Source organism: Miscanthus floridulus, chromosome 17 (assembly GCF_019320115.1).
Source record: "Miscanthus floridulus cultivar M001 chromosome 17, ASM1932011v1, whole genome shotgun sequence".
Lineage (NCBI taxonomy): Eukaryota > Viridiplantae > Streptophyta > Magnoliopsida > Poales > Poaceae > Miscanthus > Miscanthus floridulus.
Genome location: NC_089596.1, coordinates 42,093,829 through 42,104,241, shown reverse-complemented (window position 1 = coordinate 42,104,241; position 10,413 = coordinate 42,093,829). Strand labels below are relative to the sequence as shown.

The window sequence follows — 10,413 nt, the reverse complement described above, 5'->3', positions numbered from 1 at the left end:
AGCGGTGGATTGCCGTGCGGCGGTGGCGAGCTCGAGTATGGATAGGAAAAGGAGAGAAGGAGGGGCTCTAGCTTGGGTTTTGTAGGTGGTGGGCGCTGTGGTAGAAGGAAGGGGAGTGGTGAGGCGATTTTGGGCGCTTGCCATATGAGCGCAGGCGCGGCGGCTTGCCGAGCCTGGCAACGCCATCACCGGGCGGCGAAGAAGGAAGGGGACACGAGGAAGGAAAGAAGACTATGGGCGGCTAACGAACGGGTCCCGGTCGCTAGAGAAAGGGAGAGAGCGGCGTGTGGGCATGACACGGGGCAGGCTGAGTAGTGCGCCGAGTGGGCCGCGTTGGTGGGCTATGGGCGCGCGCACAGTGTGACGCGAAGCGGGCCGGTGTAGAGCTGGCCACGTGTAGGAGGAAGAAGGGAGGAAGGGCGTGGAGCAGGCTGTGCGTGGGAAAGGGAAGGAAAGAAGGGAGGGTGGCTAGGCCGCCAGTAGGCCGAGCACGGGAGGGGGAGGAAGAAGAGGCTGGGTCGGCGGAGCGGAGGAAAGGAGCGGGCCGACCAGAGGAAGCGTGGGCCTTCGGGCCAAAATGAGGGGGGAGGTCTTTCTTCTTTTTATTTTTTTTCTTTTATTTCAAAGCACTTTTCAAACTTATTTCAAAAGCATTTGAATTTGTTTTGAATTTTGATCAAAACTGCACATCACAATAAATAAAATGCAATAGCATGTATGCCCACACATGTTACTACATTATAATAATTTTTTTAATTTAATGAAAAATTATTATTTCCTATGTTTTCATGAGCACCAAATATTCATAATTAAATCATCTTAGCTATATTTTCAAAGGAGCACATTTTAGGTTGTTACACGATAGCCCAGTCCTTTCTTCCTACTCTGGGGTAGGTGGCAGGTGGTGATAGCCCTGTCCATCCTTCGTACTCCCCCACATCTAGGTTCGACGTAGAGCTACAGGCCGGTAGCACTTGGCATACCAGGTGTAAGCCGATGCTCGAAGTGAGCAAGTAGGAGTAGTGTTTATCTATCCTTAGACCATAAAACCAAAGGAATCCATTTCAACCTCTGCTAATTCTACTCTTGTGTTGTCCTTGGACGAACTAGCTAGAAGAGTACCTCTGTTCCCTGTGGAAAATACGTACCTTGAATACTTCCGGGTGAAGTGCTACAACGGTAATTTCGTGCACTTGCGGATTATTTCTGTATGCGTTAAGAAATACCAATAAGAATTTCTGGCGCTGTTGCTAGGGAACGTTTGCCGTATTTTCTTCAAACCTAGTTCATCCTCGTATTTGTATCTTTCCTTTTTATTAAAAAAACACAAAAATATTTTCACCATGAATCCTACACCAAATCCAACCCTTCCCGCTTCAAAGGGGGGGTTCCCTAAGCCACCTTCAAAATCAAACCTGTCATCTAGCTATGAACTCCACCCTGGCTTAATAGCCATGGTTTGAGCACAACCCTTCTTAGGGCACTATAATGAAAACCCCTGCCATCACCTGCACGAGTTCGAGGAGATGTGTTCATGTCTGAGCATTGTTGGTATTTCTTAATGCATACAGAAATATTCCGCGCACAGAATTACCATTGTAGCATTTCACCCAGAAGTTTCAGGGTATCATATTTTTCATGAGGAACGAATGTGTAAAAGTCTCTTAGCATGTTCACCTAAGGTAACAAGAAGAAAGATTGCTCGGGTAGTGAGGTTTTCTAGGGATAGAGATCCTAAGTTAAGATAGCTTTGCCACTATATACTTACTTCGGGCACCGACTTATACTTGGTCTACCAAGTATCTCTAGCTTCTAGCTCTACGCCATACCCAAACATGGGGGATTATGAGGGATGGATAGGGCTATCACCACCTATCGCCTACCCCTCAATAGTAGGGCACGAGGCAAACGAAGGTAGCCTCTAGCATAGACACCACGTCTATGCTATCGACTACTACTCTAGCATTGTACATGGTGATCCGTCTTTATCCGGAGCCCTCTGCTAGAGTATCCACTATGAGAGCGAATGATGAACCAACAAGTAAATAATGAACAAGACTAACTTAATGTAGAACTCACCACCAAAGATAAACACGAACCTTATACTCCAAGTAGTATTCAGAACATAGAGGTACAAGTGGAGAGGAGCTGATGATTCCCAGCATTCCTTCCTCTAAGTGTACAAATAGAGGTAGCCGACAACTCCGGTAATTCTCCACTCTTGCTCACTCACTCCCTACACTAGGACTAGCTAGAGAGCTAAGATATGAATGGAGCTCTTTGCTCTTCTTGCTACATTTGTCTCATTTATGTTGATGAATGATGAATGAAATGTGAGAGGATGGCCTCCTCCTTTTATAGCTCAAGTAGGATGATTTGCTGAGGTATTTTAGGAAAACCCCACCGCAACCGACCTCTGAAGCATTAATGTTACCGCCCCACCAAAGGTGGGCCCGAGGGATGCCAGTGGTGGTGTGGCCGCACCACCCTGGCTAGGCAGCCTTGGCACCGCCTTCACCTGGTGGTTTACTTGATGGGCCTGGAGTGTAGCCACATCAGTGTTTGGCCCAAGTTTGCAAGGTAAGTGAGCCATCCTTCTATTTGCTTGAGTGGATCTATGTTACGCTTTCTCTATTTGCGCATTTTGACTGTTTTCCATATGTATTCCATGTATGTGTCCTGTAAATGCACAACTCACCAAAACCTATGGAAATCATTAGTTTAAAGCCCTATTACTAGGTTTGATTTTCATTTGAGTGAATTTTATACGAATGTTGGCGGTTAAAAATGTGAGTTAAGGAGCACCAACAAGCATCCTAGGCATGACACAGGAAACTCTAAAGTGGAAATTGCTTCCCTTCTCTCTCACGGGGAAGGCGAAGCAATGGTACACACATGCCGTAGAAAGTATGAATGGGGACTGGGATGAACTTAAAGACAAGTTTCACCTTGCTTTCTTTCCTATGTCCCGTATCAACACTCTACCAAGGGCAATCCTCGACTTTGAGCAGCACAAGGAGTCAATAGGTGTGGCCTAGGCTAGGTTTTTAGCATTAATACACACCGGCCGAGACTTGTCTTTACCTGACAGCATATTGCTGTGACTCTTTTGTTTGGGTTTTGACATGGGTGCTAACCTATGCCTAGACGTGACTGTCAGAGGTCATTTTACACACAAGACTATGATGGAACAAGTAGTATTCCTTGAGCATTTCATAGACAAACACTCTTCTTCCATCATAAGAATTAAATCCCTCTAGGCAAAAGTTACGTCGAGTGTTGAGGAGTCCTCACCAGTTGAATCGAAACCTAAACCATCCTTAGATTCAACTCATGAGCCCTCACCCGAACCACAAACACCGAAGGAAAGATTAATTCATCCTTTAGAGTTCCCTATCAAATTCAGGGATTATGGCAAAACCTCAAAATACTATGGGCACGAAAAGCTTTCACGTCCTTCTAAGGAAGTTTTCTCTAAAATAGGACCATCGAAGGAGTGGTTGTTGGAAGTGAAACCTTCTTCCAAAGCAATTCAGAATCTTTCACCTTCCACGACCATGCCTTGTTCATTAAGGGAAACAAACATAGAAGCCATGCAGAACCCCATAGTCGGGACTAGCATCATGTTAGAATTTCTGGCGAAAAACCTTTTGGGCAACATGCAACTAATCCTGACCAACAAACTTTTCAAAAGTCCCTTAGGACTCATCTTTGAGTGTAGTGGGATTGTCAGGGACATGCCAATTGAAATTAATGAAATCAAGGTTCACTTAGATTTCCATATCTTTGCCATCCTCAACTTTGAACTTCTCATAGGCTACCCCTTTGAAAAACTTTTCCAAAAGAAACCTACTCATGGGAGCCTTGGTGAAGAATGTGGGAAAACTGCTTCTGCCACTCAGCTAGAAAACCCCATGGCGGAGCATTATCCCAACCATAACTCGTCTGAGGAGGCGAAGTTCATTTCCCTATTCATTTCACCTAGGCTTTCTAGTGAAACTAAACATCCATCGCCAACATCGCTCGAACATAAGCCATGTCCCTCTGGCCATAAAACCATTGCTCTCGGTAATGATCGAGGCTCAACATTGTTTCCACACGATATATCTCTTGAGAATGAAAACTTCTGTGCCATGGACATTTTTGCTTAGTGCCACATGCTTCCACAAGGATCACAACCACCTCTTGATCCTTGTCTCCAAACTTTTTAAGAGGATGGTTGTTGATGCCTTTGTTTATCATAGATATTGCAAATCCCGTAGTTGCATCGTGGCACTAACCTTGTAGCTTGAACGAAATTGCTCAATACTTTGTGGTGAAGTTGGGAACTACACCACTAATGATAGCTGCAAGATGAAGTTCCCAAGGTCAAGCTTATGACCATAAACAAAGGACTACCAGGAGATACCCCGGATTATCATAAAAAAGAGGAGAGGGATTATTATAAAAAAAACTTTCTTATTGATAAAAAACAAGAACATGTTATCAAGTTAGTATGCACCTTCGGGTATTCTTGTGTGTTAACCCTTTCAGGTTAAGATCAAGAAGAACATGGGACATACGATGCATGAAAACATGAGAGCTACATCGACAACATACCTTGATGATCTTTGATGATGAAACACACTCAAAAAGGAGACCCCGACATTACACACTTGACTTTTACACAAAAGTCCAAGTGATGGGGAGGATGGTGAGAATCCCAAAAGTTCCATGCACAAAAATGATGATGACGATGTTAGCTCTATCTTGCTATAAAAAATAGAGAGAGAATAATGATAAAAAACAAACTAAATGTTCACCAACTTCTTTAACTCATGCTTGTCTCCATTGGATATATCTTTATCATGCAAAATCATGCTTTCTGTTGTTTATGTCATATACTCTGGTTTGGGTGTATTTGATCAATACACCCATAGGCTTTTTAAATTAAGCACAATGCTTAGGTTAAAATAGCCTTCTTTAATCAAAACTTGACATGGTGTTAAATTTTCGTTAATGAACTTAGAGTATTACTTTTATAAATTGTAGAAGTAATCTAGTGTGGAGATGAATCAAGGCCAATTCTTACATTGCAATCCTTACTTTAGCCTTGTTTGAGTTAAAAATAAAAATAATACTAAGTTAGGTGAACATTTAAAAATATATATATACAATAATTAATAAACAATAATAATAATAAAATGATTTAAGCTCCCCGGTGTTCAAACCGGGAGAGCCCTTGTTTGTTTCCACCGTTGTTTCTTTTTGTCGAATAAAATAGGTACAAAAAAATAAGTGTGGGAAAGATCCCTCAAGCACGACATGCACACATTCGAGATCTCCCACCAACCGCTGCACAAACCCAAATGATCCATCATGCAGAAGGATGAAACATATGGCTCCAGAGAGGATTGGTTGAACCTTTGGTTTAGTCAACCCATCTCTAACTCCTCATAGCTTCTTCTTCTTCAATGATGGTTTGTGCAACACTACCCTCAACTCCCTCCAAATTTGAGTTTGAACAAACAAAAATCTTGATCACTAAAATTAAACTCAATTCATCCCTATTATCTCCTCCTGATGAACAATGCCCCTATGCACCACACTTCATCTAAATTTTTTGAAAAGTGACATGTTCATAACATGTTTAAGATAGAAGCTTGCATAAAGTTTGTTCCATATACATACACTTATGCTTATGGGAAAATATTCTGATAGGACAATCATGTTGACTAAGTTCTTGTGAAGTGTGATATAGTTCTGACTTAGAAGTCCTACCATTTCTATTCAAAGTACTTGGAGAATTTATTTTGATGAAAATGTTATAAAACCATAGTATCGTATACTCCTCAATTGGTGAGCAATTCCTACCAAAGCCAAATATGACATGTTGCAAGTTTCAAGCCTTCTACATAAGCTGCTTGTGATTGTGTTGAGTTTGGGCAAGTCTTGTTAACCCTTGTTGGATCATTTATCATACTTCCAAGATTAAGATCAAGTACACCCACATGTACATGCTGCTCCAACATTGGGAGTATGCAAAAACATGCTTTCATCCACCAAGAACCTTGCTCCTACACTGGGAGTAGACAAAAACATATTTGTTAGGCAAATACTCCATATTCTAAAAAGATAGTGATCTCTCTCTAAATATGTGGTTTAAAAGAAGAGACATAGGCTATACAAAAAGTTTATAACAAAAAAAATATGGACACATGAAGGCCCAAGTACAAAAAGAAAAAAAATGATGAGCACATGAAGGCTCATTTATTAAAAAAAGAAAGAAAGATAGCCATGTTTCAAAATAATAACTTATAGAGAGAGATCATATCTACAAAAGGAGTATAGTATTAGTTTACCTTTTTCCACACACATGCACATCTTGATCTAAGAGTATGACATTTCTCTCTTTGGATCCTTGATTTGACTTTACAACATACGCAATACAAGTATGCTATATCGTTTATCCCTACCTAAAGCTCCACATAAACCTTTTTAGAAGTAGGAAAAAACAATAGAAGGCAAAACTCTGCTATGCCTTGGTGAGGAGTTATACACCATTGATTGATTTGAGAGTGCCATTTGAGGAGTATAAGGTGAACTATGATTTTATTAAGAAAAACGTTCAAAAACTCCAAGTTACTAAGATGTGATTTGCGAAGATGACTTTCTTTCAAGAACTGTTCCACTTTTCAACCAACCAAGGAAACATGTTAGCTAACACCACATATCCCACAGGTGTAAAGTATGTGCTAGAACAACTTTCTTGTATAGCCATATATCTTAGAATGTTATGCTCAAGATTACCTTTATCTCTAAACTTTGCTTGAGGATGAGCAAAAGGCTAAGAGTGGGGAGCTTGTTGGCGGTGCTTAACTCATAATTCCTATCGCCAACATTTTAACAAAACAAACAAGTAATGAATACCAAAACTTAGAAATAGGGTTTTTAACTCACAATCTCCACAAGTTTTGGTGTTTAAGTATTTTGCAGGACATAAACACAAATACATGGAGAAATACACCAAAAGACGCTTTCCGACGCTAATTCATGCAAAGGAACAAGGGAGACGCCCATCAACTCAACTCAAACCGGGCAAGGCATCACCAAGGAGTGATCCATGTCTAGTCCATAGTCCACCATGCGAAGGCAGTGGTGAGGGGGCTCAGTCAGGCAGTGGCGAGGGGGCTCAGTCAGGCAGCGGCTGACCCCTAGGGGCGCCTAACCCCCTGTCAGCGCCTCTTAGCCACCCCTTTGACTAGCGGTGGCATGTGGACATGCTAAGGCTGTGCAGCTCTATCCTCGCACCAAGAATAGCCTCTAGCACTGCCAGCTCCTTATATAAATAGAGGGGCACCCCTTCTCACAACACACCACAACAAGGCAAAGAGCTTCTGCACTTTTGAGCAACACTCTAAGGGCTTAGGCAATAGATAGCTAGTAGAGTAGTAATGGAGAGATGTGAGGGAGAGCTTGGGGAAGCATTGGACTTGTCGGTGTCTCCCCAACTTGTACCTCAACGAGCATCTTTACTTCAACGGGTTCTCCCGCTAAGTGAGTGTTCATGGTTCTTTTGGTTATAAAGTCTTTAACTAGTTAAGCTATACTCCTACTTGTTTGTGGGTTCATCGTCTGTCCATGTGGTGAATGCTCTAGTACAAGGGCCCTGATAAAGACGGATAACCCTTGCATGTGCACTAGAGTAGTAGTTGATAGCGTAGATGTGGTGTCTAGGCTAGAGGTTACCTTCATTTGCCTCGTTCCCCATGGTTGAGGGATAGGTGGCAGGTGGTGATAGCCCTATCCATCCTTCATACTCCCCCACATCTGGGTTTGACGTAGAGCTATAGGACGGTATTGCTTGGTAGACCAGGTGTAAGCCGGTGCCCAAAGTGAGCAAGTAGGAGTCATGTTTATCTATCCTTAGATCGTAAAACCATAGGAATCCATTTCAACCTCTGCTAATTCTACTCTTGTGTTGTCCTTGGATGAACTAGCTAGAAGAGTACCTCCATTTCCTGTGGAAAATATGATACCCTAAATACTTCTGGGTGAATTGCTACAACGGTAATTCTGTGCGCTTGAGGATTATTTCTGTATGTGTTAAGAAATACCAACAATGCTCAGGCATGAAGCATTTCTAGGCTCCATTGCCAGGGAAGGCAACTAACATCGTATTTATAAGGCTAAATTTGTTTGCTAGGTTCTTGTTAGTTATCCTAGTTAGTTTATCCTTTTTTCCTCATATCCTATCACTACCCTACACGATCATGGGCGATAAGTCCATTCATGATTTTTCTCCACCCTCGGCTGCTAATGTAGCCACCGGACCCAATGTTATCAATGGATACGCTAACTTTGAGCTTAAGCTAGTGTTAATCACGATGGTTCAAGCATGTCCGTTTTGTTGGAAAGCCCACAAGGATGCAAATGCTCACCTCCAACATTTCTTAGATATTTTTAGCACATTCACCATTAAGGGAGTGAGCCAAGAGGCTATACGTCTTCACCTTTTCCCCTTCTCTTTGTTAGGAAAGGCTAAGCAATGGTATTACTCTAACTGCAACATTGTAGATACCTAGGACAAGTGTTCCAATGCTTTCCTAGTTAAGTTCTTCCCCATGGGGAAGACTAACACTCTTCACAATAAGATCTCTAGTTTTCAACAACTAGCAGATGAGTCAATTCCCAAGGCTTGGGAACAAATGCAAGAGTACCTCTCTACATGCCCACACCATGGCATGGAAGACTGTCTTTTGATCTAGAACTTCTACCATGGATTAGTGCCATTAGATAGGAGCCATTTAGATGCTGGTGGTGGTGGTGCATTCTTTTCGCTAAGTGTTGCAGATGCAAAGACACTGATCGAGAAGATGGTCTCCAACCAAGGATGGAGCGACAATTGACTCCAATCCCGTAAATGAGGTATGCATTCAATTAAAAAATTGACATGCTTGCAGCTAAGATGGATCTACTCACGAAGCGAGTGGAACATTATGAGAAGGTGAGTGCCCAAGAGACACTCAGCCATGGATTCCCACATGACTTGTGAAGTCTATGGAGATGTTGGACATTCAGGCAACTCCTATCTCGAAACCCAAGATGACCTCAACTTTGTCAACACCGACAATAGGTTCCGTCCACAACATCAAGGTTAGAATCAACGCTCCAACAACCAGGGAGGTAACAATTATTACTCTTCTTCTTGTTTGAATAATTAAGGTAATAATAGTTATGCTTTCTTGAAAGATCTTGTTTATAGCAATGGTAGAATGACCGATAGTATTAACAAGAAACTACATGCTCATGACAAGATGTTGGAAAATATAAATGATAAATTGGATGAGTTTTCTTCTGTCTTAAAGAATCAACTTAGCATTAATAAGATGATAGAACCCAATTAGCTCAAATTGCTGCTGCTATCCCATCCTATGAAAAAGATAGAATTCCTGGTAAACCTAAGGGAACCATGGAGATAGCCAACCTTGTTATGGCAAGGTATGACTTCTTTGAGAATGATTGGGGATTTCCTATTAAGAAAGGTGATCCTAGGAACCCCATCATTACTTGCTCCATAGGCCCTCACACTTTTCATAATGCCATTTGTGATCTAGGGTCTAGTATTAACATCATGTCTAAGGAAACTTATGATACGTTGTTTTATACTCCACTAGCATCAACCTCAGTTTATGTGCAATTAGCTGATCAATCCACCTGTTATCTCGAGGGAGTAGCCATTGACTTACTATTTAAAGTTAGGAGTGCTTATGTTCGTATAGATTTTATGATCTTAGACATGGGTAACACCAAGAATACACCTTTAATCCTTGGTTGTCCTTTCCTTAATACTGCAAATGCTTGCATATATGTGGCTTCTAGGCAAATCCAATTCCACTTTTCTGGAAAAAAAGAAATATTTGCTTTTGCCTCTGGACAACCCCTCTTTGATGAGAAACAAGTAAAGAAGAAGCATCCGAAGAGAATCAAGATGAAGAAACCAAAGCCGATTGAAGAGCCGGAGAAACCTATCAAGAAGAAGAAAAATAGAAAGAGATGGCGTAAAAAGAAAGATTCGTCCTCAAACTCATTATCCCCTTATCTTGATCCTAATAAGGCCTCTGAGGTGGAACAAGAGGAAACGCCTCCACCCAAGGATGATTGACCGTGAGCCCGACAAAAAGGTAAGTTTTCTATTCCTTGCATTTATTTATAGCATTTCGTTAGTTGCATTTCATTTCTAATAAAGTTGCTTTACATTGCATGATAGGTTAGTTGCATTAAGCTACTTTATGTTAATAAATAAAGTCTATAGTAGCTAATGCCTGATAGGATAGATATGCATTTAAAGCAACACATATGAAAAAAATATTTAGTAATAATGAATAAAATTTAGTAGCATCCCTGCTGAATAAGTTATCTAGTAGTTATAGG

At 41.4% G+C, this 10,413-nt stretch overlaps 1 non-coding gene across 1 annotated transcript; it reads right to left on the bottom strand.

Moving 5' to 3' along the window:
* Window positions 1-8,618: 8,618 nt before the first annotated feature.
* LOC136519223 (small nucleolar RNA R71) lies at window positions 8,619-8,725 on the bottom strand. Its single transcript, XR_010774782.1, has one exon. It is a non-coding gene; the product is annotated as a small nucleolar RNA R71 (small nucleolar RNA).
* Window positions 8,726-10,413: the final 1,688 nt, after the last annotated feature.